The sequence below is a fragment of the Oncorhynchus masou genome, unplaced genomic scaffold (assembly GCF_036934945.1).
Source record: "Oncorhynchus masou masou isolate Uvic2021 unplaced genomic scaffold, UVic_Omas_1.1 unplaced_scaffold_580, whole genome shotgun sequence".
In the NCBI taxonomy this organism is placed as follows: Eukaryota; Metazoa; Chordata; class Actinopteri; order Salmoniformes; family Salmonidae; genus Oncorhynchus; species Oncorhynchus masou.
In genome coordinates this window covers 275,981-302,213 of record NW_027012218.1, presented here as the reverse complement: position 1 = coordinate 302,213, position 26,233 = coordinate 275,981, and the positions used below count along the sequence as shown (strand labels likewise).

Genomic DNA, 26,233 nt, shown 5'->3' with positions numbered 1-26,233 from the left:
GTGTGTGTGTTGTCAGTGTATGTGTGTGTAGTAACGAGTCTCCGTCAGCTGTGTGTGTTGACAGTCTGGCGTTACCTGTTTTCAGAGGCAGAGCACAGGGAGTCATTGCCGTGCCCCTACTGCGTCCACGACGACCAGCTTTGTGACAACGACCATGCCGATTTTGAACCTAGCAACCAGGGCCATGGCAACCTGAGCCCTCGCCGCGTTGACAGCCTTCGGCGTGTAGATGGACAGGCCTTGAGGCCAATCAGAGACCTAGTTGGGTGGTGGGCGGAGCTACAGGCCAGGTTGGAGCATGTAAGACTGTCGGACTTATTGACGTTGTCACTGATCATATAGTTAGACTGATCTGATCTATATCTGTGTTTTAGATATTGATTGTAGGACTTATTGACGTTGTCATTGATCATAAATATTATTATTACTGTTATTACTATTATTACTATTATTACCATTATTATATTATAATTATGAGTATTATTGTTATATTATTATTATATTACTATATTATAATTATGAGTAGTATTATTATATTATAATTACGAGTATTATAATTATATGATATTATATTATTATTATATTATATTATAATTTTGAGTAGTATTATTATATTATAATTACGAGTATTATTATGATTATATTATATTATAATTATAGGTATTATTATTATATTATAATATTATAATTATGAGTATTATAATTATATTAAATTATAATTATAGGAATTATTATTATATTATAATTATGCATGTTATTATAATATTATAATTATAGGTATTATTATATTATTATTTTATAATTATGAGTATTAGTATTATTCTATTATTCTATTATAATTATACATATTAATATATGTTATACTATAATTATGAGTATTATTATATTATAATTATAGTTATTATTATTAATGTTATTATATTATAAATAGTTATTATTATTAATTATTATACTATAATTATGAGTATATTATTCTATTATTCTATTATAATTATACATATTAATATATGTTATACTATAATTATGAGTATTATTATTATTATATTATTATTACTATTGTATTATAATTATTAATATGACTGTTATTATTATATTATTATATTATGAGTATTATACTTATAATTATATTATAATTATAGTTATTTTTATTAATATGTTATTATACTATAATTATACGTATTATTCTTAATATATTATTATATTATAATTATAGTTATTATTATTCATATATTATTATATTATAATTATAGTTATTATTATTAATATATTATTATATTATAATTATAGTTATTATTATTAATATGTTATTATACTATAATTATGAGTACTATTAATCATAGGTATTATTATATTATTATTTTATAATTATGAGTATTAGTATTATTATATTATTATATTATAATTATACATATTAATATATGGTATACTATATTTATGATTATATTATTATAATTCTAGTTATTATTATTATTATATTATTATATTATAATTATACGTATTAATACATGGTATTATATTTATACTTATTATTATAATTATATTATAATTCTAGTTATTATTATTATTATTATGTTATTATACTATAATTATACGTATTATTCTTAATATATTATTATATTATAATTATAGTTATTATTATTAATATGTTATTATATTATAATTATAGTTATTATTATTCATATATTAGTATATTATAATTATAGTTATTATTATTAATATATTATTATATTATAATTATGAGTATTAGTATTATTATATTATTATATTATAATTATACGTATTAATACATATACTATATTTATGACTTGTATTATTATAATTATATTATAATTCTAGTTATTATTATTATTATGTTATTATACTATAATTATACGTATTATTCTTAATATATTATTATATTATAATTATAGTTATTATTATTAATATGTTATTATATTATAATTATAGTTATTATTATTCATATATTAGTATATTATAATTATAGTTATTATTATTAATATATTATTATATTATAATTATGAGTATTAGTATTATTATATTATAATTATACATATTAATATATGGTATACTATATTTATGATTAGTATTATTATAATTCTAGTTATTATTATTATTATGTTATTATACTATAATTATACGTATTATTCTTAATATATTATTATATTATAATTATAGTTACGGCTCCATCTGCCAACCCTGATTAGTACTATTATTATTATGATTATTGTTATTACTGTTATTATTATTATATTATAATTGTAATTATTACTATTATTACTACTAAGCTCTTCAAATAACCCTGCACCCTACACCCTAACCCCTAACCCCTGAACCCTACTCCCTCTAGGTGGTGAGCAGTAGATACTTCAACAGAGGGATCATGATCTCCATCCTCATCAACACTCTCAGTATGGGGATAGAGTTCCACCAACAGGTACAGGGGAGCAGAGGGGAGGAGAGGGAGGGGTGAGGAGGGGAGGAGGGGAGGGCAGGGCAGGGGAGGGGAGTGTGTGTGTGTGTGTGTGCGTGGTTTTGTGTGTTTAATCAAAACTTGGGTAATCATGTGATGTTTAATGACGGATTATCAAGCTCCAAATCAACACCCTGATGAGGCTATCAGCTGTACCCGCAGAGTGTGTTCTCAGTGTGTGTGTGTGTGTGCCTGTGTATGTGTATGTGCCTGTGTGTGCCTGTGTGTGCCTGTGTGTGCCTGTGTGTGCCTGTGTGTGCGTGTGTGTGTGTGTGTGTGTTCTCAATATGTGAGCATGTGTGTGGGGTCACAAGGTTTGAGGTGTTAATTAAAGTGTACATCTCAGTGTGAGAGGAGGGGATAGATTGTGTGTGTGTGTGTGTGTATTCCGTTTTAGCAGTGTTACCCCTTAAGAAATTAATAAAACGTGAATAATGATGTTCCCATTGGTTCTGACCTCAGCTGACCCTACTGGCGATAGAATTACAACTATTCTAGAACCGGAATCCTCATCACCTACTGAATCTACTGACGATAGACTTACAACTAGTCTTGAACCCAAATCCTCATCACCTACTGACCCTACTGGCGATAGAATTACAACTAGTCTAGAACCGGAATCCTCATCACCTACTGACCCTACTGGCGATAGAATTACAACTAGTCTAGAACCGGAATCCTCATCACCTACTGACCCTACTGGCGATAGAATTACAACTAGTCTAGAACCGGAATCCTCATCACCTACTGACCCTACTGGCGATAGAATTACAACTAGTCTAGAACCGGAATCCTCATCACCTACTGACCCTACTGGCAATAGAATTACAACTAGTCTAGAACCCAGTCCTCAGCACCTACTGACCCTACTGACGATAGAATTACAACTAGTCTAGAACCGGAATCCTCATCACCTACTGACCCTACTGGCGATAGAATTACAACTAGTCTAGAACCCAGTCCTCAGCACCTACTGACCCTACTGACGATAGGATTACAACTAGTCTAGCACCGGAATCCTCATCACCTACTGACCCTACTGACGATAGAATTACAACTAGTCTAGCACCGGAATCCTCATCACCTACTGACCCTACTGACGATAGGATTACAACTAGTCTAGAACCGGAATCCTCATCACCTACTGACCGTACTGACGATAAAATTACAACTAGTCTAGAACCCAAATCCTCATCACCAACTGACCCTACTGACAATATAATTACAACTAGTCTAGAACCCAAATCCTCATCACCTACTGACGCTACTGACGATAGGATTACAACTACTCTAGAACCGAAATCCTCATCACCTGCTGACCGTACTGACGATAGGATTACAACTAGTCTAGAACCGGAATCATCATCACCTACTGACGCTACTGACGATAGGATTACAACTAGTCTAGAACCGGAATCCTCATCACCAACTGACCCTACTGACGATTGAATTACAACTAGTCTAGAACAGGAATCCTCATCCTGCTGGCCCTACTGGCCCCTACTGTCCCCTACTGTCCCCTACTGGCCACACTACAGTACTACTATAACCCAGACACAGCATACTGTCCCCTACTGTCCCCTACTGTCCCCTACTGGCCACACTACAGTACTACTATAACCCAGACACAGCATACTGTCCCCTACTGGCCCCTACTGTCCCCTACTGTCCTCTACTGGCCACACTACAGTACTACTATAACCCAGACACAGCATACTGTCCCCTACTGTCCCCTGCTGTCCCCTACTGGCCCCTACTGTCCCCTACTGGCCCCTACTGTCCCCTACTGTCCACACTACAGTACTACTATAACCCAGACACAGCATACTGTCCCCTACTGTCCCCTACTGTCCCCTACTGTCCACACTACAGTACTACTCTAACCCAGACACAGCATATCAAATCAAATCAAATCAAATCAAATTTATTTATATAGCCCTTCGTACATCAGCTGATATCTCAAAGTGCTGTACAGAAACCCAGCCTAAAACCCCAAACAGCAAGCAATGCAGGTGTAGAAGCACGGTGGCTAGGAAAAACTCCCTAGAAAAGCCAAAACCTAGGAAGAAACCTAGAGAGGAACCAGGCTATGTGGGGTGGCCAGTCCTCTTCTGGCTGTGCCGGGTAGAGATTATAACAGAACATGGCCAAGATGTTCAAATGTTCATAAATGACCAGCATGGTCGATAATAATAAGGCAGAACAGTTGAAACTGGAGCAGCAGCACGGCCAGGTGGACTGGGGACAGCAAGGAGTCATCATGTCAAGTAGTCCTGGGGCATGGTCCTAGGGCTCAGGTCAGTTGAAACTGGAGCAGCAGCACGGCCAGGTGGACTGGGGACAGCAAGGAGTCATCATGTCAGGTAGTCCTGGGGCATGGTCCTAGGGCTCAGGTCCTCCGAGAGAGAAGGAGAGAATTAGAGAACGCACACTTAGATTCACACAGGACACCGAATTGGACAGGAGAAGTACTCAGATATAACAAACTGACCCCAGCCCCCCATCACACTGACTACTGCAGCATAAATACTGAGGCTGAGACAGGAGGGGTCAGGAGACACTGTGGCCCCACCCGAGGACACCCCCGGACAGGGCCAAACAGGAAGGATATAACCCCACCCACTTTGCCAAAGCACAGCCCCCACACCACTGGAGGGATATCTCCAACCACCAACTTACCATCCTGAGACAAAGCTGAGTATAGCCCGCAAAGATCTCCGCCACGGCACAACCCAAGGGGCGGGGCGCCAACCCAGACAGGATGACCACATCAGTGAATCAACCCACTCAGGTGACGCACCCCTCCAGGGACGGCATGAGAGAGCCCCAGCAAGCCAGTGACTCAGCCCCTGTAATAGGGTTAGAGGCAGAGAATCCCAGTGGAAAGAGGGAACCTCGCATACTGTCCTCTACTGTCCCCTACTGTCCCCTACTGTCCCCTACTGGCCCCTACTGTCCCCTACTGTCCCCTACTGTCCACACTACAGTACTACTATAACCCAGACACAGTATACTGGCCCCTACTGTCCCCTACTGGCCCCTACTGTCCACACTACAGTACTACTATAACCCAGACACAGTATACTGGCCCCTACTGTCCTCTACTGTCCCCTACTGTCCCCTACTGTCCACACTACAGTACTACTATAACCCAGACACAGCATACTGTCCCCTACGGTCCCCTACTGTCCCCTACTGTCCCCTACTGTCCCCTACTGGCCCCTACTGGCCCCTACTGGCCCCTACTGTCCACACTACAGTACTACTATAACCCAGACACAGCATACTGTCCCCTACTGTCCCCTACTGGCCCCTACTGTCCCCTACTGTCCCCTACTGGCCCCTACTGTCCTCTACTGTCCCCTACTGTCCCCTACTGGCCCCTACTGTCCACACTACAGTACTACTATAACCCAGACACAGTATACTGTCCCCTACTGTCCCCTACTGTCCCCTACTGGCCCCTACTGTCCCCTACTGTCCCCTACTGTCCACACTACAGTACTACTATAACCCAGACACAGCATGCTGTCCCCTACTGGCCCCTACTGTCCCCTACTGGCCCCTACTGACCACACTACAGTACTACTATAACCCAGACACAGCATACTGTCCCCTACTGGCCCCTACTGTCCCCTACTGTCCCCTACTGTCCCCTACTGTCCACACTACAGTACTACTATAACCCAGACACAGCATGCTGTCCCCTACTGGCCCATACTGTCCCCTACTGGCCCCTACTGACCACACTACAGTACTACTATAACCCAGACACAGCATACTGTCCCCTACTGTCCCCTACTGTCCCCTACTGTCCACACTACAGTACTACTATAACCCAGACACAGTATACTGGCCCCTACTGTCCCCTACTGGCCCCTACTGGCCCCTACTGGCCACACTACAGTACTACTATAACCCAGACACAGCATACTGTCCCCTACTGTCCCCTACTGTCCCCTACTGGCCCCTACTGTCCCCTACTGTCCCCTACTGGCCACACTACAGTACTACTATAACCCAGACACAGCATACTGTCCCCTACTGTCCCCTACTGGCCCCTACTGGCCCCTACTGTCCCCTACTGTCCCCTACTGGCCACACTACAGTACTACTCTAACCCAGACACAGCATACTGTCCCCTACTGGCCCATACTGTCCCCTACTGGCCCCTACTGGCCCCTACTGTCCCCTGCTGTCCACACTACAGTACTACTCTAACCCAGACACAGCATACTCTCCCCTACTGGCCACACTACAGTACTACTAAAACCCAGACACAGCATACGGTCCCATACTGTCCCCTACTGTCCCCTACTGGCCCCTACTGGCCCCTACTGGCCACACTACACTACTACTCTAACCCAGACACAGCATACTCTCCCTACTGGCCACACTACAGTACTACTATAACCCAGACACAGCATACTGTCCCCTACTGTCCCCTACTGTCCCCTACTGGCCCCTACTGTCCCCTACTGTCCCCTACTGGCCACACTACAGTACTACTATAACCCAGACACAGCATACTGTCCCCTACTGTCCCCTACTGGCCCCTACTGTCCCCTACTGTCCACACTACAGTACTACTATAACCCAGACACAGTATACTGTCCCCTACTGTCCCCTACTGTCCCCTACTGGCCCCTACTGTCCTCTACTGTCCCCTACTGTCCCCTACTGTCCCCTACTGTCCCCTACTGGCCACACTACAGTACTACTATAACCCAGACACAGTATACTGTCCCCTACTGTCCCCTACTGTCCCCTACTGGCCCCTACTGGCCCCTACTGTCCCTACTGGCCCCTACTGTCCCCTACTGTCCCCTACTGGCCCTTACTGGCCACACTACAGTACTACTATAACCCAGACACAGTATACTGTCCCCTACTGGCCCCTACTGTCCCCTACTGTCCCCTACTGTCCCCTACTGTCCCCTACTGGCCCCTACTGTCCCCTACTGTCCCCTACTGGCCCCTACTGTCCCCTACTGTCCCCTACTGGCCCTTACTGGCCCCTACTGGCCCTTACTGGCCACACTACAGTACTACTATAACCCAGACACAGCATACTGTCCCCTACTGGCCCCTACTGTCCCCTACTGGCCCCTACTGGCCACACTACAGTACTACTATAACCCAGACACAGCATACTGTCCCCTACTGTCCCCTACTGTCCCCTACTGTCCCCTACTGGCCCCTACTGTCCACACTACAGTACTACCATAACCCAGACACAGCATACTGTCCCCTACTGGCCCATACTGTCCCCTACTGGCCCCTACTGTCCACACTACAGTACTACTATAACCCAGACACAGCATACTGGCCCCTACTGTCCCCTACTGTCCCCTACTGGCCCCTACTGGCCCCTACTGGCCACACTACAGTACTACTATAACCCAGACACAGTATACTGTCCCCTACTGCCCATACTGTCCCCTACTGTCCCCTACTGGCCCCTACTGGCCCCTACTGTCCACACTACAGTACTACTATAACGCAGACACAGCATACTGTCCCCTACTGTCCCCTACTGTCCCCTACTGTCCACACTACAGTACTACTATAACCCAGACACAGTATACTGTCCCCTACTGGCCCCTACTGGCCCCTACTGTCCCCTACTGTCCCCTACTGTCCACACTACAGTACTACTATAACCCAGACACAGTATACTGTCCCCTACTGCCCCCCTACTGTCCCCTACTGTCCCCTACTGGCCCATACTGGCCCATACTGTCCACACTACAGTACTACTATAACCCAGACACAGTATACTGTCCCCTACTGGCCCATACTGTCCCCTACTGTCCCCTACTGTCCCCTACTGTCCTCTACTGTCCCCTACTGTCCCCTACTGTCCTCTACTGTCCCCTACTGTCCCCTACTGTCCTCTACTGTCCCCTACTGTCCTCTACTGTCCCCTACTGTCCCCTACTGTCCTCTACTGTCCCCTACTGTCCCCTACTGGCCACACTACAGTACTACTATAACCCAGACACAGTATACTGTCCCCTACTGGCCCCTACTGTCCCCTACTGTCCCATACTGTCCCCTACTGTCCCCTACTGGCCCATACTGGCCACACTACAGTACTACTATAACCCAGACACAGTATACTGTCCCCTACTGTCCCCTACTGGCCCATACTGGCCCATACTGTCCACACTACAGTACTACTATAACCCAGACACAGTATACTGTCCCCTACTGGCCCATACTGTCCCCTACTGTCCCCTACTGTCCCCTACTGTCCTCTACTGTCCCCTACTGTCCCCTACTGTCCTCTACTGTCCCCTACTGTCCCCTACTGTCCTCTACTGTCCCCTACTGTCCTCTACTGTCCCCTACTGTCCCCTACTGTCCTCTACTGTCCCCTACTGTCCCCTACTGGCCACACTACAGTACTACTATAACCCAGACACAGTATACTGTCCCCTACTGGCCCCTACTGTCCCCTACTGTCCCATACTGTCCCCTACTGTCCCCTACTGGCCCATACTGGCCACACTACAGTACTACTATAACCCAGACACAGTATACTGTCCCCTACTGTCCCCTACTGGCCCATACTGGCCCCTACTGGCCCCTACTGGCCACACTACAGTACTACTATAACCCAGACACAGTATACTGTCCCCTACTGTCCCCTACTGTCCCCTACTGTCCCCTACTGGCCCCTACTGGCCACACTACAGTACTACTATAACCCAGACACAGCATACTGTCCCCTACTGTCCCCTACTGTCCCCTACTGTCCCCTACTGGCCACACTACAGTACTACTATAACCCAGACACAGTATACTGGCCCCTACTGTCCCCTACTGGCCCCTACTGACCCCTACTGGCCACACTACAGTACTACTCTAACCCAGACACAGTATACTGGCCCCTACTGTCCCCTACTGGCCCATACTGTCCACACTACAGTACTACTATAACCCAGACACAGTATACGGTCCCCTACTGGCCCCTACTGTCCCCTACTGGCCCCTACTGGCCCCTACTGGCCACACTACAGTACTACTATAACCCAGACACAGTATACGGTCCCCTACTGTCCCCTACTGTCCCCTACTGTCCCCTACTGGCCCCTACTGTCCCCTACTGGCCCCTACTGTCCCCTACTGTCCCCTACTGGCCACACTACAGTACCACTATAACCCAGACACAGCATACTGTCCCCTACTGTGATTGACTGTAGACCCTGCCACATACCTCTTGTGTCTGAGCCGTTGAATTGAGATTCTACTTTGTCTCTATACTGACGCTTAGCTTGTTTGATAGCCTTACGGAGGGAATAGCTGCACTGTTTGTATTCGGTCATGTTACCAGTCACCTTGCTCTGATTAAAAGCAGTGGTTCGCGCTTTCAGTTTCACGCGAATGCTGCCATCAATCCACGGTTTCTGGTTAGGGAATGTTTTAATTGTTGCTATGGGAACGACATCTTCAACGCACGTTCTAATGAACTCGCACACCGAATCAGCGTATTCGTCAATGTTGTTGCCTGACGCAATACGAAACATGTCCCAGTCCACGTGATGTAAGCAGTCTTGGAGTGTGGAATCAGCTTGGTCGGACCAGCGTTGGACAGACCTCAGCGTGGGAGCTTCCTGTTTTAGTTTCTGTCTGTAGGCAGGGATCAGCAAAATGGAGTCGTGGTCAGCTTTTCCGAAAGGGGGCGGGGCAGGGCCTTATATGCGTCGCGGAAGTTAGAATAATAGTGATCCAAGGTTTTGCCAGCCCTGGTGGCGCAATCGATATGATGATGCATTTTAGGAGAGTCTTGTTTTCAGATTAGCCTTGTTAAAATCCCCAGCAACAATGAATGTAGCCTCAGGATGTATGGATTCCAGTTTGCAAAGAGTCAAATAAAGTTCGTTCAGAGCCATCGATGTGTCTGCTTGGGGGGGAATATATTCGGCTGTGATTATAATCGAAGAAAATTCTCTTGGTAGATAATGCGGTCTACATTTGATTGTGAGGAATTCTAAATCAGGTTAACAGAAGGATTTGAGTTCCTGTATGTTTCTGTGATCACACCACGTCTCGTTAGCCATAAGGCATACGCCCCCACCACTCTTCTTACCTGAAAGGTGTTTGTTTCTGTCGGCGCGATGTGTGGAGAAACCCGCTGGCTGCACCGCATCCGAGAGCGTCTCTCCAGTGAGCCATGTTTCCGTGAAGCAAAGAACGTTACAGTCTCTGATGTCCCTCTGGAATGCTACCCTTGCTCGGATTTCATCAACCTTGTTGTCAAGAGACTGGTCATTGGCGAGAAGAATCTTAGGGAAGTGGGGCACGATGTGCACGTCCCCGTAGTCTGACCAGAAGGCCGCCTCGTTTCCCTCTTTTACGAAGTCGTTTTTTGGGTCGCCGGCTGGGATCCATTCCGTTGTCCTGGTTGAAAGGCAGAACACAGGATCCGCTTCGCGAAAGTCATATTCTTGGTCGTACTGATGGTGAGTTGACGCTGATCTTATATACAGTAGTTCTTCTCGGCTGTATGTAATGAAACCTAAGATGACCTGGGGTACTAATGTAAGAAATAACACGTAAAAAAAAAACAAAAAACTGCATAGTTTCCTAGAACGCGAAGCGAGGCGGCCATCTCTGTCGGCGCCGGAATTCAACTGGCCCATACTGTCCCCTACTGTCCCCTACTGTCCCCTACTGGCCACACTACAGTACTACTATAACCCAGACACAGCATGCTGTCCCCTACTGGCCCCTACTGTCCCCTACTGGCCCCTACTGTCCCCTACTGTCCCCTACTGTCCACACTACAGTACTACTATAACCCAGACACAGTATACTGTCCCCTACTGTCCCCTACTGTCCCCTACTGTCCCCTACTGGCCCCTACTGTCCCCTACTGGCCCCTACTGTCCACACTACAGTACTACTATAACCCAGACACAGCATACTGTCCCCTACTGTCCCCTACTGTCCCCTACTGTCCACACTACAGTACTACTATAACCCAGACACAGTATACTGGCCCATACTGTCCCCTACTGTCCCCTACTGGCCCCTACTGTCCACACTACAGTACTACTATAACCCAGACACAGCATACTGTCCCCTACTGTCCCCTACTGGCCCCTACTGTCCCCTACTGGCCACACTACAGTACTACTATAACCCAGACACAGCATGCTGTCCCCTACTGGCCCCTACTGTCCCCTACTGGCCCCTACTGTCCCCTACTGTCCCCTACTGTCCCCTACTGTCCACACTACAGTACTACTATAACCCAGACACAGCATACTGTCCCCTACTGGCCCATACTGTCCCCTACTGTCCCCTACTGTCCACACTACAGTACTACTATAACCCAGACACAGTATACTGGCCCCTACTGTCCCCTACTGGCCCCTACTGGCCCCTACTGGCCACACTACAGTACTACTATAACCCAGACACAGCATACTGTCCCCTACTGTCCCCTACTGTCCCCTACTGTCCCCTACTGGCCCCTACTGTCCCCTACTGTCCCCTACTGGCCACACTACAGTACTACTATAACCCAGACACAGCATACTGTCCCCTACTGTCCCCTACTGGCCCCTACTGGCCCCTACTGTCCCCTACTGTCCCCTACTGTCCACACTACAGTACTACTCTAACCCAGACACAGCATACTGTCCCCTACTGGCCCATACTGTCCCCTACTGGCCCCTACTGGCCCCTACTGTCCCCTACTGGCCACACTACAGTACTACTATAACCCAGACACAGTATACTGTCCCCTACTGTCCCCTACTGGCCCCTACTGTCCCCTACTGTCCCCTACTGGCCACACTACAGTACTACTCTAACCCAGACACAGCATACTCTCCCCTACTGGCCACACTACAGTACTACTATAACCCAGACACAGCATACTGTCCCCTACTGTCCCCTACTGTTCCCTACTGTCCCCTACTGTCCTCTACTGTCCCCTACTGTCCACACTACAGTACTACTATAACCCAGACACAGTATACTGTCCCCTACTGTCCCCTACTGTCCCCTACTGTCCCCTACTGTCCACACTACAGTACTACTATAACCCAGACACAGTATACTGTCCCCTACTGTCCCCTACTGTCCCCTACTGTCCCCTACTGTCCCCTACTGTCCCCTACTGTCCCCTACTGTCCCCTACTGTCCCCTACTGTCCACACTACAGTACTACTATAACCCAGACACAGCATACTGTCCCCTACTGTCCCCTACTGTCCCCTACTGTCCCCTACTGTCCCCTACTGTCCCCTACTGTCCCCTACTGGCCCCTACTGTCCCCTACTGTCCCCTACTGGCCCTTACCCACACTACAGTACTACTATAACCCAGACACAGTATACTGTCCCCTACTGGCCCCTACTGTCCCCTACTGTCCCCTACTGTCCCCTACTGGCCCCTACTGTCCCCTACTGTCCCCTACTGGCCCCTACTGGCCCCTACTGTCCCCTACTGTCCCCTACTGGCCCTTACTGGCCCCTACTGGCCCCTACTGGCCACACTACAGTACTACTATAACCCAGACACAGCATACTGTCCCCTACTGGCCCCTACTGTCCCCTACTGGCCCCTACTGGCCCCTACTGGCCACACTACAGTACTACTATAACCCAGACACAGCATACTGTCCCCTACTGTCCCCTACTGTCCCCTACTGGCCCCTACTGGCCCCTACTGGCCCCTATAACCACACTACAGTTCTACCATCCCCAGACACAGCATACTGGCCCCTACTGTCCCCTACTGTCCCCTACTGGCCCCTACTGTCCACACTACAGTACTACTATAACCCAGACACAGCATACTGTCCCCTACTGTCCCCTACTGTCCCCTACTGGCCCCTACTGGCCCCTACTGGCCACACTACAGTACTACTATAACCCAGACACAGTATACTGTCCCCTACTGGCCCATACTGTCCCCTACTGTCCCCCTACTGGCCCCTACTGTCCCCTACTGGCCCCTACTGTCCACACTACAGTACTACTATAACGCAGACACAGCATACTGTCCCCTACTGTCCCCTACTGTCCCCTACTGTCCACACTACAGTACTACTATAACCCAGACACAGTATACTGTCCCCTACTGGCCCCTACTGGCCCCTACTGTCCCCTGCTGTCCCCTACTGTCCACACTACAGTACTACTATAACCCAGACACAGTATACTGTCCCCTACTGTCCCCTACTGTCCCCTACTGTCCCCTACTGTCCCATACTGGCCCCTACTGTCCACACTACAGTACTACTATAACCCAGACACAGCATACTGTCCCCTACTGTCCCATACTGTCCCCTACTGGCCCCTACTGTCCCCTACTGTCCTCTACACAGTCCCCTACTGTCCCCTACTGTCCCCTACTGTCCCCTACTGTCCTCTACTGTCCCCTACTGTCCTCTACTGTCCCCTACTGTCCCCTACTGTCCTCTACTGTCCCCTACTGTCCCCTACTGTCCACACTACAGTACTACTATAACCCAGACACAGCATACTGTCCCCTACTGGCCCCTACTGTCCCCTACTGTCCCATACTGTCCCCTACTGTCCCCTACCCACACTACAGTACTACTATAACCCAGACACAGTATACTGTCCCCTACTGTCCCCCTACTGGCCCATACTGGCCCCTACTGTCCCCTACTGTCCACACTACAGTACTACTATAACCCAGACACAGTATACTGTCCCCTACTGTCCCCTACTGTCCCCTACTGGCCCCTACTGGCCCCTACTGGCCACACTACAGTACTACTATAACCCAGACACAGCATACTGTCCCCTACTGTCCCCTACTGTCCCCTACTGTCCCCTACTGTCCACACTACAGTACTACTATAACCCAGACACAGTATACTGGCCCCTACTGTCCCCTACTGTCCCCTACTGGCCACACTACAGTACTACTGGCCCCTATACTGGCCCCTACTGTCCCCTACTGGCCCATACTGTCCACACTACAGTACTACTATAACCCAGACACAGCATACTGGTCCCCTACTGGCCCCTACTGTCCCCTACTGGCCCCTACTGGCCCCTACTGGCCACACTACAGTACTACTATAACCCAGACACAGTACTGGTCCCCTACTGTCCCATACTGTCCCCTACTGGCCCCTACTGTCCCCTACTGTCCCCTACTGGCCCCTACTGTCCCCTACTGGCCCCTACTGTCCCCTACTGTCCCCTACTGGCCACACTACAGTACCACTATAACCCAGACACAGCATACTGTCCCCTACTGTGATTGACTGTCCCCTGCCACATACCTCTTGTGTCTGAGCCGTTGAATTGAGATTCTACTTTGTCTCTATACTGACGCTTAGCTTGTTTGATAGCCTTACGGAGGGAATAGCTGCACTGTTTGTATTCGGTCAATGTTACCAGTCACCTTGCTCTGATTAAAACAGTGGTTCGACATTGTTAAGTTTCAAATGCTGCCATCAATCCACGGTTTCTGGTTAAATGTTTTAATTGATTTTAATGGAATACATCTTCAACGCACGTTCTAATGAACTTATCAGCAACCAATCAGCCGGTGTTCCAATGTTGTTGCCTGACGCAATGTTAAACATGTCCCAGTCCAAGTGATTATCATCTTGGAGTGTGGAATCAGCTTGGTCGGACCATTGGACAGACCTCAGCGTGGGAGCTTTTGTTTTAGTTTCTGTCTGTAGGCAGGGATCAGCAAAATGGAGTCGTGGTCAGCTTTTCCGAAAGGGGGGCGGGGCTGATTAAAGGAAGCAGAATAATAGTGATCCAAGGTTTTGCCAGCCCTGTGGCGCAATCGATATGATGATGCATTTTAGGGGAGTCTTGTTTCTTAGCTTTTCCTCCCACAAAATGAATTAGCCTCAGGATGTATGGATTCCAGTTTGCAAAGAGTCAAATAAAGTATTTAAGAGCCATATGTGTCTGCTTAATATATTCACCTGTGATTATAATCGAAGAAAATTCTCTTGGTCTATAATTTAATTTGATTGTGAGGAATTCAAATCAGTTTAACAGAAGGATTTGAGTTCCTGTATGTTTCTGTGATCACACCACGTCTGTTAGGTGACATGCCCCCACCACTCTTCTTACCTGAAAGGTGTTGAGTGATGAGCGATGTGTAAAAGTGGCTGCACCGCATCCGAGAGTCTTAGTGAGCCATGTTTCCGAAGCAAATTGAAGTTACAAGCTCTGATGTCCCTTGAATGCTACCCTTGCTCGGATTTCATCAACCTTGTTGTCAAGAGACTGGTCATTGGCACTGCTCTGGGCACGATGTGCCCGTCCCCGTAGTCTGACCAGAAGGCCGCCTCGTTTCACACTGCTCTTACGAAGTCGAGCACGGAGATCCATTCCGGTCCTGGTTGAAAGGCAGAACACTGCTCTGAGATATTCTTGGTCACGGATGGTGAGTTGACCGATTTATATACAGTGCTCTGATGTAATGAAACCTAAGATGCCTGGAGACTGGTCCGTTTCAAAAAACAAAAAACTGCTAGTTTCCTAGACGAGCATGGAGATCTCTGTCCGTTTCAACTGCTCTGTCCCCTACTGTCCCCTACTGTCCCCTTGGCACACTGCTACTATAACCCAGACACAGAGACTGTCCCCTTGGCCCCTACTGTCCCCTACTGGCCCCTATTTAACTGTCCCCTACAGTCCACACTACAGTACTACTTAACCCAGACACAGTATACTGTCCCCTACTGTCCCCTACCAAGGACAGCCTCCCCTATTGTCCCCTTGGCCCCTACTGTCCCCTACTGGCCCCTACTGTCCCCTACTGTCCACACTACATTACTACTATAACCCAGCCCAGCATACTGTCCCCTACTTCCCCCTGTCCCCTACTGTCCACACTACAGTACTTTCCCAGACACAGTATACTGTCCCATATTGTTTTCACTGTCCTTGGCCCCTACTAGAAACACCATAATATTATAAATCAGACACAGCATAATTTCTGTAAAACTGGCCCCTACTGTCCCCTACTGATCTTACAAAATAACCCAGACACAATTCTGTCCCCTACTGTCCCCTACTGTCCCCTACTGGCCCCTACTGTCCCCTACTGTCCCCTACTGTCCCCTACTGTCCACACTGCAGTACTACTATAACCCAGACACAGCATACTGTCCCCTACTGTCCCATACGGTCCCCTACTGTCCCCTACTGTCCACACTACAGTACTACTATAACCCAGACACAGCATGCTGTCCCCTACTGGCCCCTACTGTCCCCTACTGGCCCCTACTGACCACACTACAGTACTACTATAACCCAGACACAGCATACTGTCCCCTACTGGCCCATACTGTCCCCTACTGTCCCCTACTGTCTGTCCCCTACACTACAGTACTACTATAACCCAGACACAGTATACTGGCCCCTACTGTCCCCTACTACTGGCCCCTACTGGCCCCTACTGGCCACACTACAGTACTACTATAACCCAGACACAGCATACTGTCCCCTACTGGCCCATACTGTCCCCTACTGGCCCCTACTGGCCCCTACTGTCCCCTACTGTCCACACTACAGTACTACTATAACCCAGACACAGCATACTGTCCCCTACTGTCCCCTACTGTCCCCTACTGGCCCCTACTGGCCCCTACTGGCCCCTACTGTCCCCTACTCCCCCTACTGGCCACACTACAGTACTACTATAACCCAGACACAGCATACTGTCCCCTACTGTCCCCTACTGTCCCCTACTGTCCCCTACTGGCCCCTACTGTCCCCTACTGTCCCCTACTGGCCACACTACAGTACTACTATAACCCAGACACAGCATACTGTCCCCTACTGTCCCCTACTGGCCCCTACTGTCCCCTACTGTCCACACTACAGTACTACTATAACCCAGACACAGTATACTGTCCCCTACTGTCCCCTACTGTCCCCTACTGGCCCCTACTGTCCCCTACTGTCCCCTACTGCCCCTACTGTCCCCTACTGTCCCCTACTGTCCACACTACAGTACTACTATAACCCAGACACAGCATACTGTCCCCTACTGTCCCCTACTGTCCCCTACTGGCCCCTACTGGCCCCTACTGTCCCCTACTGGCCCCTACTGGCCCCACTGTCCCCTAGTCCCCTACTGGCCCCTACTGACACCTACTGTCCCCTACTGTCCCCTACTGGCCCCTACTGGCCCCTACTGTCCCCTACTGGCCACACTACAGTACTACTATAACCCAGACACAGCATACTGTCCCCTACTGTCCCCTACTGGCCCCTACTGTCCCCTACTGTCCCCTACTGGCCACACTACAGTACTACTATAACCCAGACACAGCATACTGTCCCCTACTGTCCCCTACTGTACTCCCAGACACTGTCCCCTACTGTCCCCTACTGTCCCCTACTGTCCACACTACAGTACTACTATAACCCAGACACAGTATACTGTCCCCTACTGTCCCCTACTGTCCCCTACTGTCCACACTGTACTACTATAACCCAGACCCCTGTCCCCTACTGTCCCCTACTGTCCCCTACTGGCCCCTACTGTCCCCTACTGTCCCCTACTGGCTACACTACAGTACTACTCTAACCCAGACACAGCATACTGTCCCCTACTGTCCCCTACTGGCCCCTACTGTCCACACTACAGTACTACTATAACCCAGACACAGCATACTGTCCCCTACTGTCCCCTACTGTCCCCTGCTGTCCCCTACTGTCCCCTACTGTCCCCTACTGGCCCCTACTGTCCTACTATAACCCAGACACAGCATACTGTCCCCTACTGTCCCCTACTGTCCCCTGCTGTCCCCTACTGTCCCCTACTGTCCCCTACTGTCCCCTACTGGCCCCTACTGTCCACACTACAGTACTACTATAACCCAGACACAGCATACTGTCCCCTACTGTCCCCTACTGTACCCCTACTATAACTCAGACACAGTATACTGTCCCCTACTGTCCCCTACTGTCCCCTACTGGCCCCTACTGTCCCCTACTGTCCACACTACAGTACTACTATAACCCAGACACAGCATACTGTCCCCTACTGTCCCCTACTGGCCCATACTGTCCCCTACTGTCCCCTACTGTCCACACTACAGTACTACTATAACTCAGACACAGTATACTGTCCCCTACTGTCCCCTGCTGTCCCCTACTGGCCCCTACTGTCCCCTACTGGCCCCTATACTGGCCCCTACTGTCCCACTACTGACACAGCCCCTACTGGCCCCTACTGTCCACACTACAGTACTACTATAACCCAGACACAGCATACTGTCCCCTACTGTCCCCTACAGTCCCCTACTGTCCCCTACTGTCCCCTACTGGCCCCTACTGGCCACACTACAGTACTACTATAACCCAGACACAGTATACTGTCCCCTACTGGCCCATACTGTCCCCTACTGTCCCCTGCTGTCCCCTACTGGCCACACTACAGTACTACTTCCTTCCTTCTCCCTCTCTCTCTCTCACTCTGACATCCTAGAGATCAGTAATCTAGTGTTCACCAGTCTCTTCTCTCTCTCTCTGACATCCTAGAGATCAGTAATCTTGTGTTCACCAGTCTCTTCTCTCTCTCTCCCTCCCCCTAGCCCCAGGAGCTGACTGACATCCTAGAAATCAGTAATCTAGTGTTCACCAGTCTCTTCAGTCTGGAGATGCTGCTGAAGCTGCTGGCCTTCGGACTCTTCGGCTATATCAAGAACCCGTACAACGGATTTGACAGCGTCATCGTCATCATCAGGTGTGTGTCTGTGTTTCCATGAAATATTTTAATGTATCATGCACCAAACCTTTTCCAAGAGTTAATGTTATAATGCTATAACTTGCTGCTCGATGCTAAACTAGCTATGACTTGCTGCTCAATGCTAAGCTAGCTATAACTTTCTGCCTGATTCTAAGCTAGCTATAACTTGCTGCTCGATGCTAAACTAGCTATGACTTGCTGCTCAATGCTAAGCTAGCTATAACTTTCTGCCTGATTCTAAGCTAGCAATAACTTTCTGTTCGATGCTAAGCTAGCTATAACTTGCTGCTCGACACTAACCCGTACGGAAAAATTATATATTGATTTACACTCCGTTCAAAAGTTTGGGGTCACTTAGAAATGTCCTTGTTTTTGAAAGGAAAACTATTTTTTGTCAATTGAAATAGCATCAAATTGATCAGAAATACAGTATGGACATTGTTAATTTTGTAAATTACTATTGTAGCTGAAACAGCTGATTTTAATGGAATATCTACATAGGCGTACAGAGGCCCATTATCAGCAACCATCACTCCGGTGTTCCAATGGGACGTTATGTTAGTTAATCCAAGATTATCATTTTAAAAGGTTAATTGATCATTAGAAAACCTTTTTGCAATTATGTTAGCACAGCTGAATACTGCTGTTCTGATTAAAGAAGCAATAAAACTGGTGAACAAAGGAGGCCGTATCTCTGTATTTGTCTGTGTCTCTTTTCCCTCCCACAAAATGTTTATTTCGTTATGAGCTATATAATATTTAAACTATGGGAATAAATATCACCGAATTACAGAAATATCCTCCCATCCTCTATATTTAATTATTGGCGGAGATTCACGTCATATTTTTCGTTTTTCATATACTGTTTTCTATATTCTGTAGGTGACATGAGTTTCACTAGTGTTGAGTGATGAGCTGTTAAAAGTGGTGTAGGTCTTATTTATTTAAAGAACATATTGAAGTTAGAAGCAATAGGATTTGAATCAAAAGCCTACAACTTGTTTAGCCCCGTTTCACACTGCTCTGAGACGAGCACGGAGACTGGTCCGTTTCACACTGCTCTGAGACGAGCACGGAGACTGGTCCGTTTCACACTGCTCTGAGACGAGCACGGAGACTGGTCCGTTTCACACTGCTCTGAGACGAGCACGGAGACTGGTCCGTTTCACACTGCTCTGAGACGAGCATGGAGACTGGTCCGTTTCACACTGCTCTGAGACGAGCATGGAGACTGGTCCGTTTCACACTGCTCTGAGACGAGCATGGAGACTGGTCCGTTTCACACTGCTCTGAGACGAGCATGGAGCATGGAGACTGGAGACTCCGTTTCACACTGCTCTGAGACGAGCATGGAGACTGGTCCGTTTCACACTGCTCTGAGACGAGCATGGAGACTGGTCCGTTTCACACTGCTCTGAGACGAGCATGGAGACTGGTCCGTTTCACACTGCTCTGAGACGGAGACTGGTCCGTTTCACACTGCTCTGAGACGAGCATGGAGACTGGTCCGTTGCACACTGCTCTGACTTATTTAACTAGGCAAATCAGTTAAGAACAACTTCTTATTTACAAGGACAGCCTACTCCTTCCGCCCCATTGGGGAATTGAACCCCAGTCTACCACATGCCCACACGACACAGCATTATTTAGCTAAATAGCCCAGTACTGTCGCCTATTCCCGGCCGTCACATTGTACAGCGCCATACTTTCCGTTCTGTCCTAACAGATTGTTTTCATTTTTCTTGTAATAGAAACACCATAATATTAATCAAATCAATTAAGCAAAATTTCTTAAAATCAGTCTCATATGATCTTACAAAAAAGGTTTTAAATTCTCTAGTACAGCCACTATTGAAGGCCATCAAATGCTTCTCAAAGATGCCCCCTGGTGTTCAAACTAGCACTAACTAGCATTGATGGTACCAGTGGTTCTTAAATAACCATATATATATATATAATTCTGCAGTAATAAGACTTAAAGCAGGACCCACTGTATGTGGATACTGCTGCGGTACAGTTGGTGTATTGTAAGTGCTGTTCCTGTGAAGTGGAAATGACTCGGAGCAACAACGACTCAGCCTCGAACAGGACCACCGAGTGCTGAAGCGTGTAACGCCTAAAGATCATCTGTCCTCGGTTGCAACACCCTGGAAGTGACGGCAGCACAAGAACTGTTCGTCGGGAGCTTCATGAAATGGGTTTCCGTGGCCAAGCAGCCGCATACAAGCCTAAGATCACCATTCACAATGCCAAGCGTAGACTGGTGTGGTGTAAAGCTCACCACCATTGGACTCTGGAGCAGTGGAAATGTATTCTCTGGTGTGATGAATCACTCTTCACAATCTGGCAGTCTGACGGACAAATCTGAGTTTGGCAGATACCAGGGAAAAGCAGCCAGTATCTGGTGACCATTTGCCTCATGCAGCACAACATCTCCTTCACAAAGAGTTTATCAGGCTGCTGATTGGCCTGTGGAATGTTGTTTCACTCCTCTTCAATGCGAAGTTTCTGGAAATGGTCAAGAAATGGAAATCGCTGTCGTACAAGTCGATCCAGAGCATCCTAAACATGTTTTATTTATTTATTTTTATTTCACCTTTATTTAACCAGGTAGGCTAGTTGAGAACAAGTTCTCATTTGCAACTGCGACCTGGCCAAGATAAAGCTTAGCAGTGTGAACAGACAACACAGAGTTACACATGGAGTAAACAATTAACAAGTCAATAACACAGTACAAAAAAGGCGAGTCTATATACATTGTGTGCAAAAGGCATGAGGAGGTAGGCGAATAATTACAACAAGATTAGCACTGGAGTGATAAATGATCAGATGGTCATGTACAGGTAGAGATACTGGTGTGCAAAAGAGCAGAAAAGTAAATAAATAAAAACAGTGTGGGGATGAGGTAGGGGATGAGGTAGGTGAAAATGGGTGGGTTATTTACCAATAGACTATGAACAGCTGCAGCGATCGGTTAGCTGCTCAGATAGCAGATGTTTGAAGTTGGTGAGGGAGATAAAAGTCTCCAACTTCAGGGATTTTTGCAATTCGTTCCAGTCACAGGCAGCAGAGTACTGGAACGAAAGGCGGCCAAATGAGGTGTTGGCTTTAGGGATGATCAGTGAGATACACCTGCTGGAGCGCGTGCTACGGATGGGTGTTGCCATCGTGACCAGTGAACTGAGATAAGGCGGAGCTTTACCTAGCATGGACTTGTAGATGACCTGGAGTCAGTGGGTCTGGCGACGAATATGTAGCGAGGGCCAGCCGACTAGAGCATACGAGTCGCAGTGGTGGGTGGTATAAGGTGCTTTAGTGACAAAACGGATGGCACTGTGATAAACTGCATCCAGTTTGCTGAGTAGAGTGTTGGAGGCAATTTTGTAGATGACATCGCCGAAGTCGAGGATCGGTAGGATAGTCAGACATGCTCAATGGGTGACATGTCTGATGAGTATGCAGGCCGTGAAAGAACTGGGACATTTTCAGCTTGCAGGAATTGTGTCCAGATTCTTGCGACATGGGTCTGTACATTATCATGCTGAAACAGGTGATGATGGCGGCGGATGAATGGCACGACAATCAAACAACAAACCTTAGGATCTCGTCACGGTATATCTGTGCATTAAAATTGCCAATGATAAAATGTAATAGTGTTCGTTGTCCACAGCTTAGGCCTGCCCATACCGTAGCCACCACCGACAACCATCATAACGTTGACATCAGCAAACCTCTTGGCCAAACGACGTCATACTCAGACAGTTCTTCCATGGTATGCCAGGAGGGAAACATAGGAGGATGATGACTACTACTACTATTATTATTATGTTTTGCTATCATTAATCTAGCTTGCTAATTTAGCAGTTCTATCAGAGACACCCAACCCTCACTAAAGCTATCTAGCCAGTTCTATCAGAGACCCCAACCTTCACTAAAGCTAGCTAATTTATATGTCAATAGGCTAAATGTCAAAAGGCTATATGTCAATAGCTGCAGTGTGTATTTTCAACTGCAACAGTGATCCAACATTTGCAAAACACCACTTTAGAAACCTAATGCTAAGGGGTCAGAGGTCAACAGAGACTCGACATTACAAAACACCACTTTAGAAACCTAATGCTAAGATATCAGAGGTCAACAGAGACTCAACATTATCATCGGGTAGACTGTGGCTGTGAGTGGTGATTTGTGTATTTTACATGAATGTTTTACAAGTATATGTACATATATTTTATTTATCTATATATTTGACAAATACATTTTCCTTTCATATTTAAACATATTTATATTTTCTTGAAATATATTCCAATATATCATTTTTCCATAGGGAAGCTATCAATAACTTGTTGCTCAATGCTAAGCTATTTATAACTTGTTGCTCAATGCTAAGCTATCTCTAACTTCTTGCTCAATGCTAAGCTATCTATAACTTGTTGCTCAATGCTAAGCTATTTATAACTTGTTGCTCAATGCTAAGCTATCTATAACTTCTTGCTCAACGCTAGGCTATCTATAACTTCTTGCTCAATGCTAAGCTATCTATAACTTGTTGCTCAATGCTAAGCTATCTATAACTTATTGATCAACGCTAAGCTATCTATAACTTCTTATTCAATGCTAAGCTATCTATAACTTGTTGCTCAACGCTAATCTATCTATAAATTGTTGCTCAATGCTAAGCTATCTATTTAGCTTAGTTGCTAAATGCTAAGCTATCTATAACTTGTTGCTCAACGCTAGGCTATCTATATTTGAAGCTCAATGCTAAGCTATCTATAACTTGCTGCTCGATGCTAAGCTATCTATAACTTGCTGCTCGATGCTAAGCTAGCTGTAACGTTTTATGTGTTTCTCTCAAAGTGTCTGGGAGATCGTTGGGCAGGCGGACGGCGGTCTGTCTGTCCTGCGTACCTTCCGTCTGCTGCGGGTCCTGAAGCTGGTCCGGTTCCTGCCCGCCCTGCGCAGACAGCTGGTGGTTCTGATGAAGACTATGGACAACGTAGCCACCTTCTGCATGCTGCTCATGCTCTTCATCTTCATATTCAGGTATGTAGAGACCTTCTGACATCATCTTCATAGTCAGGTGTGTTGTCAGGTCTTAGATGACATCATCTTCATAGTCAGGTGTGTTGTCAGGTCTTAGATGACATCATCTTCATAGTCAGGTCTTAGATGACATCATCTTCCTAGTCAGGTCTTAGATGACATCATCTTCATAGTTTGTTGTCAGGTCTTAGATGACATCATCTTCATAGTCAGGTCTTAGATGACATCATCTTCATAGTCAGGTCTTAGATGACATCATCTTCATAGTCAGGTCTTAGATGACATCATCTTCATTGTCAGGTATTAGATGACATCATAGTCAGGTATTAGATGAAATCATTGTCAGGTAATAGATGACATCATCTTCATAGTCAGGTCTGTGTGTCAGGTCTTAGATGACATCATCTTCATAGTCAGGTGTGTTGTCAGGTGTGTTGTCAGGTCTTAGATGACATCATCTTCATAGTTTGTTGTCAGGTCTTAGATGACATCATCTTTTGGCATAGTCTGTTCTTAGATGACATCATCTTCATTTGTCAGCTGTCTTAGATGACATCATCTTCATACACACATACAAATCACACACACACATTAGATACAAATACACACACACACACACACACACACACACACACGACACATGCACTGACTGGCTGGCTGACTGACACAGCCAATGAGTCATAATTAGGCCGATATTATCCCTCTCATCCCTCTCTCCTCTGTTTCATCTCTCTTCTCTCATCCCTCTCTGATCCCTCTATCATCTCTCTCAGTCAGGTTTTTCATCTGTCTCTCCTCTTTCCCTCTCTTACTATAGTGTGTGTGTGTGTGTGTGTCCTGTGTTAACGGCATGTGTGTGTGTGTGTGTGTGTGTAAGTAATGTGTGTGTGTGTGTGTGTGTGTGTCATGTCTGTCTGTCTATAGATGTGTGTGTGACTGGAATGTGGTCCTGTGTGTGCATGTGTGTCCTCTCGCTGTCTCATCCCTGTGTGTGTGTGTGTGTGTCCCTGTGTCTGTGTGTGTGTCTATAGATGTGACTCAGGAGGACTGGAATGTGGTGTGTATAACGGCATGGCCTCCACCTCTCCTCTCGCTGCTCTCATCCCTCCTGTGTCCTCTCTCCTCTCTCATCCCTCTCTCTCCCTCTCTCTGTCTATAGATCCTGACTCAGGAGGACTGGAATGTGGTGTGTATGGCATGTCCACCTCTCCTCTCTCCTCTCTCATCCTCGGCATGCATCTGTTTGGCTGTAAGTTTGGTCTGATAGCTGGACAGTGGAACACGGTCCTGACAGGAAGAACTTTGATCTCGCTGCTCTGGGCTGTCTATAGATCCTGATCGTCACTGTGTTCCAGGTACACACACATGGCCTCACACACACTCACCTCATCCCTCACTCTCCTCTCTCTGTCACCTGACAGGAGGACTGGAATGTGGTCACACACACCTCCACCCACCACACACACACACACACACTGTCTATAGATCCTGACACACACAATGTGGTCACTGTATACACATGGCCTCACACACACACACCTGACTCACATAACATGGCCTCCACCACCTCACACACACACACAAATAGATCCTGACTCAGGAGGACTGGAATGTGGTCCTGTATAACATGGCACACACTCACACACATCCAAATACACACACCTCTCACACACATCACACACACACACATACAAATACACACACACACAATACAAATACACACACACACACACCTCACACACACACACACACATACAAATACACACACACATACAAATCTCACACACACACATCACTCTCACACATACAAATACATAGATCCTGACTCAGGAGGACTGGACCTGTATACAAATACACACACACACACATACATATCCCTCTACACACACACACACACATCACACACTCCCTCCTCTCACATGTCTATAGATCCTGACTGGAGGACTGACTGTGGTCTGGCTGGCCTCCACTGACTGACACACCCAATAT

General features: G+C 46.7%; 1 pseudogene; it reads left to right on the top strand.

Annotated features, from left to right (window-relative positions):
- Positions 1 to 26,233, top strand: part of LOC135536231 (voltage-dependent T-type calcium channel subunit alpha-1H-like) — a 129,207-nt pseudogene that overhangs the window by 33,829 nt on the left and 69,145 nt on the right.